This window comes from Lasioglossum baleicum, chromosome 9 (assembly GCF_051020765.1).
Source record: "Lasioglossum baleicum chromosome 9, iyLasBale1, whole genome shotgun sequence".
Lineage (NCBI taxonomy): Eukaryota > Metazoa > Arthropoda > Insecta > Hymenoptera > Halictidae > Lasioglossum > Lasioglossum baleicum.
The window spans coordinates 16,756,977-16,767,138 of NC_134937.1; the positions used below are offsets into that span (position 1 = coordinate 16,756,977).

Sequence of the window (10,162 nt, forward strand, 5' to 3'; positions counted from 1 at the left end):
TTTATCTGCACTGACTCAGCTCGTTGAATAAACCCCGAACTTAGGAGAGAGTGATCAAAAGTGACCAGAGTTGTTTAAAGAGCGGAATCGGCAGTGGCAAACAAGTTTAAACTCTTCTTACATATATATTAAAAGTATAAAATTCGGCTATAATTTTCTATGTGCAAGAGGATTGGAAGAATAATTGTTGAATCTTAACTATTCGGTTCCTGTTTCATTAAATAAATAATTCAAAATAGGATCCTTTACGATTGCTGAATTTAATACACTGCTGATTTTGTTATTCAGTATATACAAACAACTATAACAAAATTTCATTCGTCATCGCACTGAAACTCTAAGAACGAAAATTTTATTCCGCCCGAGTTTCGAGAATCTGGACAAGAATTAAATTTTGCATAAAAATCCGCTATTCTCTAATCAGCATTCTCTCCCTCGCCTCGTCACGAAAGTTTCTAATATTCATCCCGAATTTCGTTCCCGGGCGAAATTATTCAATTCTTCCAGCAGGATAATCGAGCGATCTATCCAGGACCAAGTGAATCGTTATATGAACGAGCTGGTATCGATCTAAGTATCGGCTGTCGTTTCTCTTGTGTAACAAGAAAATTATGAGACAGTGACCAAAGAGAATTGGACGTATAACATTCGCGTCGACCTAGTTCCCTGTCACCGTTGTCTCCGCGGAGAACTCCATGAAATTACGTCCCCCCCCCCCTCGACGTTTATTCTTTCTCTGTGCCGTCACGGAGGGTCGTTTTCAATCGGGCCGATTGAAATTCGAAAATTCGAAACGCGGCGCAAAACACGAAAAGTCCATTACCAATTTTCGGTTCGTATTTCTATCGGCTGCGCGGGCTGAATATAAATACATTTTCCTCCTGATATCTGTATCAATAGAGCCGCGCGGATACGAGGATACACAAAGGCCTGACAATTTCACCCGGTTCCATGGAACACAACGCGAAATGTGAAAAATTCAACATCGCGTATCAGATTCCCCTGTCGGAGGATAATTTCCGCAACACGATACAATCGCGAATCGCTGGGAATCGGGGGCTGCGGAATTAGCGAGGCCCGCAATTTCGCGAGACAAGGTCGAAAGTCACTGAGGGACGCCATTAACTCCCATATACTACACCAATGAATTTCCTCTGTGTAAATACTGCAAAATTTTATACAACTGTTTATATAACGTTGATACATACGATGTTGGAAAGGATGAGTTTTATTGAATTAATTCGTTACTGTTTATCACTGATCCAAGGATCTTTATGAAAAATAAGAATTGTCTGCATCTATTGCAAAACACAATTGCTATATAAAGGATTCTTTCTTTCTTTCACAATCTTAATAATTATCCTAAAACTAGAAACCTAATAAAATCACTTCTACTCCTTAAAAGTTAACTCCTTGGCATACAAAGAGGTCTCGGAGACATTATAGGTTTTTATATTTTAATTTTTAATTTTTGTAGTCAACATTTTAAGAAAGTGGAAACAAATAAAATAGTATTTTCAGTGGTAGTACCTTTACAGATCTGATATAAATAAAAATCGTATTAAATTCTATGGAATTTTATATTTTTAAATTAGTTGTGTGAAAATTCTCGGAAGCTATAAACTCATAAAGGTCCGCAGTCTACTTTATGACATTGTAGACATTAACGCAAAACAGTGTTTAATATTTATAACAAATATTACCAGCAACTATTATTATTATATTATTCCAGGAACATATCCAGAAGTTAAGTTAAGGAGTTAAATATTATTATTGTTAACAACAGACTGCGAATCTGTATACAAAATGAAAATTGTCCAAGTCAATTGCAAGAAACAAACATTTTTTTTGCAATATTTTCGTAGAGTTGCATTTCACCTGTTTCTAATTGTCATGGATGCATAAATAATGAATTGGTACGCGTTCATCGTTACATATTTTAAATGACACACACTTATTTAAGGGACATTACAATTCACGGGGAGGAAGACGTATTATTCGAAGATTTTGATTATTAATCAGCCAACGTTAAATGCAGGGTGTTCGGTTGCATGCGATTCTTCGAGGATCGAGCGATGCACCGAGCGATCTTCGATCGAATGTTATACGTCAAGTCAATGTACGACCCCGGAGGATTAAATCTGATTCGGAGCTGTTTGCAGCTGGCACTTGGTCGATCGAGATCGTGATCGAGACGAGACGAATCGAATCCCGTTGATCTTTCGCCTCCGCGGACCTCTTCATCCGTGGATCATTGTCTCCGGTGACAATGGACGGTTGGCGCGTGCTGCTATTTATAGTGCGGATCATTAGAATTTAAACAACGCCGCCGCGGAGCCACGTTGCTGGGAAAGTCATTCATCATCGTTCTTCTATCGCGCGTCGTATAAACGTCCCGTATGACACGAATGTAATAAATGATGCCGCGGCGGTCATGTGTTTTATAACTTTGATTGCGGTCCGAGGCAGTGTTTGCACCATTGAATATGTACCGTTTGTTTTGCCTGCGAAGATGTAGATCGTTATACCGCGAAACGTAATTATTCGAGGCTTATAATACTAATGGAAATGTTAATGATATTTGAACGGACCGGACACGGCGTAAATGGCATCACGCGAACGTGTCCAATATTTACGGCCGGAAGCACGACAGAACTGCTTTATTTATAATTTGTAATTTGAAAATTCTACACCGTGGACAACGCCGGACGGAATCACCATTTCAAATATGTATAGCTGTACGAAAAATAGCTGGTATAATTACCAGGTTGCAATTTGTATATTTTTGGAGTGAAATCTTTGAAATATTTTAATGAGATTTTTTCCAATTCTCTCATTTCTCTGTCAATTAATCGTTAACAGTTTCTGGACATGATCAAAAATTTTCAGTCTACAGATCACTTTATCATAAAGTTCATAACAACAAGACGGAAATAGGCTTTTGTTTACATGATCCACCCTTTATACAAAATATGCTCGATGTCCATGGACATCTACATAACTACTTTATTTATAATTTGTAATTTGAAAATTTCACATCGTGGATTGCATGGAAGGAACTTTCAATATTTATGGAGGTATAAAATTTAGATTACTAGACAGTATATTCTCTGTATATTTTCAGTCAAATTTTTGAATTATTTTAATGAGGTTTTTATCTCCGTCCCCGTCAATTTTAATTTCTGTTTAAAAAGTCGTATAGTGATGTGTGTAAGCAATATATTCGTTGTTTATATTTAAAGGACTGCTTCGTTTATAATTTATAAATTGAAGATTGTTCGAGGCAGAGTGGTATCAAGTTAATATCTTCGGTATCTACAGGTGCACGGTTTTCCCACTATATGATACTGACCCTGCATAGGAGTAGCTCCATCCTTTCTACGTTTATTAAGACGTAGTGACTTTTGGCGCTACGATTTTTGTGAAGAGGAAGTTCAAACTTCTTTCGAAATGCGAGTATTGTAAAAGGTGCAATTCGTCAAAAACTAGTCCGTGAATTTCAAGCATGTTTCCCGCGACGACATTGTACAAACAATCTCGCGGTTTCGTGGCAAAGAAACGGTGAAGAGCAAACGAGTTTTTTAAGCCACGACGAGATCCACCTGAACGAACAGACTCGACGAAAGGAAACTCGTCGGCTCAGTCGATGACGAGAAAGTGAAGCTGTCATGAAATAACAGCTGCCGAAACGTTTCTATTCGGAAACATTTTTTGCTCGAAATCGAGGAGAAATGCTTCTATATTTATAATGCATCTTACAGTTGCACTGACACGTACGAGACGAACAGTTCTGAGCTGTTACGCGAGATTTTGCTTGCTGTACATACAGAATTCTGACGATTACAGTACACTAAATTGATATACAGGGTGTCTCAACTAACTTGAGTATCCTAAATATTTTGCTTATATTTTAGAACAAACAAAATCACTGTCAGCACGAACGCGGAGCCAAGAGTATTTTGTATTCCGTGTACTTCCCATATGCTATGTTTGCTCGTCACCTGAGCTCGCTCTATTTAAATGTATGTATGTATATGATCTATCTCTTGAATGTTCCCTCTCGCTCTCTCTCTCTCTCTGTATTGTCCTCAGTCGTGTCAGTCTAACTCTCGCCGTCAAAATAAACGGATCTAACTTCAAGTAATCGGTGTGCTTTCTTTCCTGTTCACTTCTTGTAACAGACAATCGTCGAACACCTTTTAAAAACTTATAACTTTTTTATAATTGTACCAAACGATCTGATTTTTTATAATCAATTAGAAGCCTTGGTTTACGAAATGATATGCAAGAAAGATTTTCCAAAAAATTATGATTAACATGCAAAAATGAAAAAGGCATTTTTTAAAACTTTTTCATTTGGATCCTTAATGAAAATTTAAAATATATGTTTTGTAGATCTATGTTACTTATACACATGTTGAAAATTTCATCGAAATCGATTAACGCAGGAAAAAACGACACGCATCGAAAGATGTACGATTCTGTGGATTTTAAGCAGAAACTGATCACAAGTCGAGTAAAACTACGATTTTCACCATTTTCAACCGTTTGTAACACGTGTGTATGTTAATCGATTTCAATGAAATTTTCCACATGTGCATAACTAACTCAAATCTACGAAACATATATTTTAAATTTTCATTAAGGAACCAAATAAAAACGTTTTAAAAAATGCCTTTTTTATTTTTGCATGTAACCTAGTAAATTATCATTTTTGGAAAATCTTTTTTGCATATCATTTCGTGAACCAACGCTTCTAATTGATTATAAAAAATCAGGTCGTTTGGTATAATTATAAAAAAGTTATTCAGGTGCAGGCACGACGATCATTTAGGTGCACCGAGAAAGTTTGATGACGGTCAGTTAGAAGAATTGGTCAACGAAAATCCGACCCAGACACGAGAAGAATTGGCAGAAAGATTGGGAGTTACCAAATAAGATTTTAGTACATTTTATGTACGTAAAATTTGAATGTGGAAAAGAAGGGGAGAGAACTTATTTGCACACCTAATACATATAACCTTGAAAAAAAAATGTACAATTGTTGTGTAATAGAAGAAGATAGCAAGGCAGTAATTCTCAAGCAAAAAATTATATCTAGACTGCGAATCTCTATGCAAAATAAAAAATGTTTGCGTTGATTGCCAGACACAGGAGTCAAAAATAAAAATGTCATTCTTCTTTTAATTATCTTAGTCCCGCTATCAGTATTTCTCAAGAGAAGAATGTCGTGGATTAATCGTGCGTTTTCCGTGGCTCTCAGTTCCGGATCAAGTGGCGAGACCCGTCGCGCCGTTTGTCTTTGATCACTCAAAATCGAATCCGTCGGTCTTGTCGCGCAAAGACGCGCTCGAGCCGCGTGCGTCGTCGTCGTCGGTGTTCTCGGCATCAGCATAAAACCGAATAAGAAGAGCACACCCGCGGCATCGGGATCCCGAATCCCCAAACGAGATTGACTGCGTCGAAACAGCTGAGTCTCCGTTACGCAACGAGCTTCCAGGAAATCCGTGCCCATCCACGGAACGGGTGCATTTCTTGTGGATGAGGGATGGCTGAAGTGTCCTTTTCTCCTGCGGCTCCTCCTCCTCCTCCACCCCGGCAACGGCGTGCACACTGGTACGCGTATCCTGTCTCGCTGTATCCAGGAAAATGTAATGGGTATCGAGCGTGAAGCAAGAGCGAAATTTGTTCTCGCGCGCCTCGGCCATCGAGTACAAGAAGACACCCTGAGCCTGTCCTTCCCCCCGCACGGTCGCAACCCCCTATTCCTTTCGCGCCTACACGCATTCCTTTCTTCCTCTGCCCCCCCCCCCTATAGTTCTAGGTCTCTGTTCGCCTATATTCCCGCAGAGAATCGTTCCACGATGCATTGAAAAATAAATCTCGGTAAAAGTCCGGGGTCCCTGTCGATACACCGACATTATGCAATATCTTTCTATGTTGCCGCCACCGGCGCTCCTCGCCCTCCAAAGGGGGCGAGGGTGGCTGCTGGGGGGATCGAAAGGAATGAGCGTAATATCCCAGATGGGCTGTACGTTTCGGATGCTTAGGTAAACCCGGCGCGTTTGTGTGCAGGCTGCGTGAAGCCTCTCGCGCGCATCCTATACACGCAGTATGTGTCTATTACAAGCCCGTTCAGCCTTGCCGTAAGCTCGGATCCGCGACGTTCTGGGCTCCCTCTCTCTTTCTCTCTTCATCTCCTTCCTACTCCTATACATCCTCTCCCTCTTTCTCTCTCTCTCTCTCTCGCTCTCGCTCTGACTACTTTATCCTTATATCACGAGTTTAATTTCCCATGGATCCGCGTCCGTAGGAGGGCCTGTCGGACGCCTGTCCCAGTGTAACGTCGCGCGAGAACTCTTACCCGACGCTACGCTTCGCAGGAACTTTCGAGCCGAAGAGATTGAATGGATTAAATTTTCTTTCGCAAATCTGCGTTCACCTTGCTCTTCCTCTGCACCCCTTTCTCGGCTAACTGCGATTTACTTTATTATGGCGCCGTTTAACCAGGGGATTCGAAGACGATTCCAATCTGCTATGGGTATAATGGTGATTTTAGTTGTTGTTGAAAAGCAGGGATCAGATAGAAACTTGTCCTTTAAAGGGCTGAAAATAATGTATCGATATTTTTTGTTCACTGGATGGAATTATCAATGTTTATAAACGAACAATTCAATTAACGACTGACTAATTTTCCAAACATACACGCTCGCTCATACACACTCATTTCATTATTTCGTTCAACCAATTCACTTCATACATTTTACCTCTCACTCATTATGTTTCTTTCTCATTCTCGCCACACATATCCACACATTCACCACCCTTGTTCTTATTGAATACATACTTGTATCTCATTTACAATAAAAACAATCATGCACACTTTTAATACATGCACCCGTTTCAGGGCTAACTGCGACGCTTTTTCGATTTTACTTTTTATTTGTCTATCCCGGGCTTTTCCACGAGAGGCAGGCGATTTAAAAAAAAAACTTGACAATATCCTGCGCCGGCTTAAATTTCTTATTCACATGATAATTAAAATTGTAACATGTGGCTGTCAGACCGGCTCAGGTTTTCTCTTTAATCTTTCGACGTTGTCGAGTACATTCACGTATTTTCGTAAAAATTCTTGCCAGAGGTCGTTGTAACGTACCTATCTCTAGATTATTTTCTGTAAAACCAGGGCGCATAAATAACATGAAAGTAATTACGCTTTTGATTTGATATCTTTCGAAAATGTCTCTCTCTCTCTCTCTCTCTCTCTCTCTCTCTCTTGAAAGATTAGGACTGAATTTGTAGTTCAAAACACAAAGTCATTACCGCTCGTTCAATAAATATTAACTCGTTTCGACTAGAGATCGTGGTTTTGAACACGTGTATTTACGTACACATACTTTAGTGCGTGTCATTTCACGTGTATTTAAACACACGTGCATTAATGCATCCTCAATTTAATTAGTATAATTTTTAGAACACTGATTATAATGTATGTATCGAGACTATGGTATCGTAAATTCCGCGATTGTTAGTACAACAATTTTAACCCTTTGCACTCGGAGCTATTTTAACTAGAATACATTTAATAATGTAAACAATATTTTGAATAATGCTACAGCAATTTTTACTGGTGCCTCGGAGGGGACAACCAAATGCAAAGGGTTAAACATAATTTTTAAAGTGAAATAGTACACGTGTACACGTGAAATAGAGATCTCTAATTTCGACCCATCTGCTGGACCTTAGAACCAAACAAACAGACACGAATTCGAAACAATCATTTTAAAACTGCAACAATCCCCGAAAAATTTTCTGGTTTTCCGCGATACAGACGGTTAGTCTTATACCACTAATATAGAAAATGGATATTAAAAGCTATCAAAGGGTTCAGCAATTGCTGGACGGCTGATCGAGCAACGATCGTCGAACCGCAATTAATAACGCTAAGAGCGGCGGGCGGTTTGGTTCGACAAAGTTCAGGAGCCGAGAGACGCGCACCGATCGGTTCTATCTCATTTCACTCGGAGCTATTTTTTTCGATAAAGCAGGCATTACCGATGACCTTCGACCGGGGTGCAGAGTATCCCAGGAGTGGAGGTCCCAAAACGTCGAAGTAAGCATAGCGTGATCCAAGGTGGAGAAGCATCCGTGGCGCGGCAGCTGGGTCATTTGTCGTTGACGGCACCCACGGGAAATCACGTGATCGAGTCTCACTCTCTGTGTGATTGCCACTTCGTGGACGATCGATTCCTCCAAACAGCCACAATGCTCCATTTAATATGTGTCAGATGGCAGGCCGCGTCACAATTTGACGTCGGTAACGACTTGGTCTGGGTCGACGTTTTTACGTAACACCACAGAATAGGTATAGGAGTAGGCCAACCCCACCATATTGGGTTTCGTGTCTCACATAGTCAGACATCCAAAAATTTTTATTCTTTATTTATTTGTTTACAGTTTATTTTACTGTGGTCCCATTAAAACAGCGAGGTTAGTAGCGACCACACGGTTTACACTTCGTTAGAACATATTTGACATGTAATCTGTAACATATCGAAAAAACGTAGTAAAAACGTGGTAACAAACGCTGTGGTAAAAATAAAGGTTCGACGAATATGACAGCGAAAGAGGTGGCACGAAAATTTAATGATACCTCCTTTGCTATTATGTTCTCCTATTAGAAACCCCAAAATTTCCGAAAATTTTTAAAAATCTCGATAGTTGAGTTTTGTATTACGAGAATATGATATCGGACAAGCCAGACGGTCAAAAATTTTTAGAAAACCTCGAAAATCGAATTTTGTATTAGGAGAATATGATATCGTAGGAGGTACCACGAATTTCAGTAGTACAAGTGAACGACAAGCCAGGCGGCCGAACATTTTTCGAAAATTCAGTAGTACAACTCGACGACAAGTCAGACGCTCGAAAATTTTTCGAAAATTCAGTAATACAACTTAACGACAAGCCAGACGGCCGAACATTTTTTTCAGAAATTTCCTTATTTTTACAATTCCAAATCAGTAGTGGAACTCAACGGGAAGTCGGGCGTTCAGGAAAAATTGGCGGTTTAATAAATATATACGCAGGTACGTATTTCTATTACATTGTCTTTATTTATTCATTGTAGATTCATACATAAAATGTTTTCACTTTATATGTACGTAACTTGTATTCTCAACATTTATAACAAGAATGTAGACTGGCTCAGAGAAACGCGGCAGACCGTCAGACTTCTACTGCAATACTGCAGACTGCGGTCACAGGCGAGGTACAGACAATTATATTAGATGATCAGTCCATTGCTCTCCTACGTCCTTGCTTGTGCTGTGGCAGCCGATGGATAAATCTGCTAACACCATTTGTCGCAAATGCTCGAGACACTATAATCAGTGTTGCTAGACCGGGGAAATTAAGAGGAACATAGTTGCCTTGTCTCTGTGATTATCGAATATCACGGTCCCCATCCGTGAGCGAGTCCCTGAGGGACCTCCGATCGGAGGAATACTAACCTTAAATCAGAAATATCAATTTTAATATCAGAAATTTTGAAAGTTCAGAATTAAAAGAAATTCAGGAATGGAAATTGACGATGCTGATTGAATGAACAGGTATTCCGAAACAGAAACTGAATGTTTGGATGAAGAACCCTGAAGCATTGAAGAATCATTGGCCCTTAACTCTTAACATTGTTGAAGGTGGGCCGAGGTAGCTCTGGATGACCCCTGGTCAGCCCATGGTCCAGGAGCTCGTCTGCTCCTGCCGAAATCCCCGGCCCGACTGACTGACTGACTGAGCGGTCGTCAAACTCAGGTGCGCACTGCGCACGTGCGCAGTAATGCGAAACTCTCTCCACCCCATCTAATTTCGGTTGATTTCAATCGCCGTGAAAGTAATTATTAATAAATCTATTATTTCTGGCTGGTTAATGTGTATAACAATTCCTTTTGCCAACCATGTCGACAAGCTCTCCCTGGACCATCTTGCCATCTAATTTTTTTTAGTAAAAATGCCTAATAGTATTCTAGACCCAGAGTAACTATTAAAGCATGTCTTGAGCATGTCTTAAAGCATGTCAAAGTAAGCATATTATATTGAGAGCTATACCTCGTCTATGGTAACACAGCGAACTAGACCGGTGTGCATAATGTCGCGACAAGGA

The 10,162-nt window shown here is 39.9% G+C and overlaps 1 long non-coding RNA gene across 1 annotated transcript; it reads right to left on the reverse strand.

Moving 5' to 3' along the window:
• Positions 1 to 9,094: 9,094 nt before the first annotated feature.
• On the reverse strand, positions 9,095 to 9,836 carry LOC143212069 (uncharacterized). The gene is made up of 2 exons (XR_013009599.1): positions 9,682 to 9,836; positions 9,095 to 9,512 (listed from the first exon to the last, which is right to left on the reverse strand). It is a non-coding gene; the product is annotated as an uncharacterized LOC143212069 (long non-coding RNA).
• Positions 9,837 to 10,162: the final 326 nt, after the last annotated feature.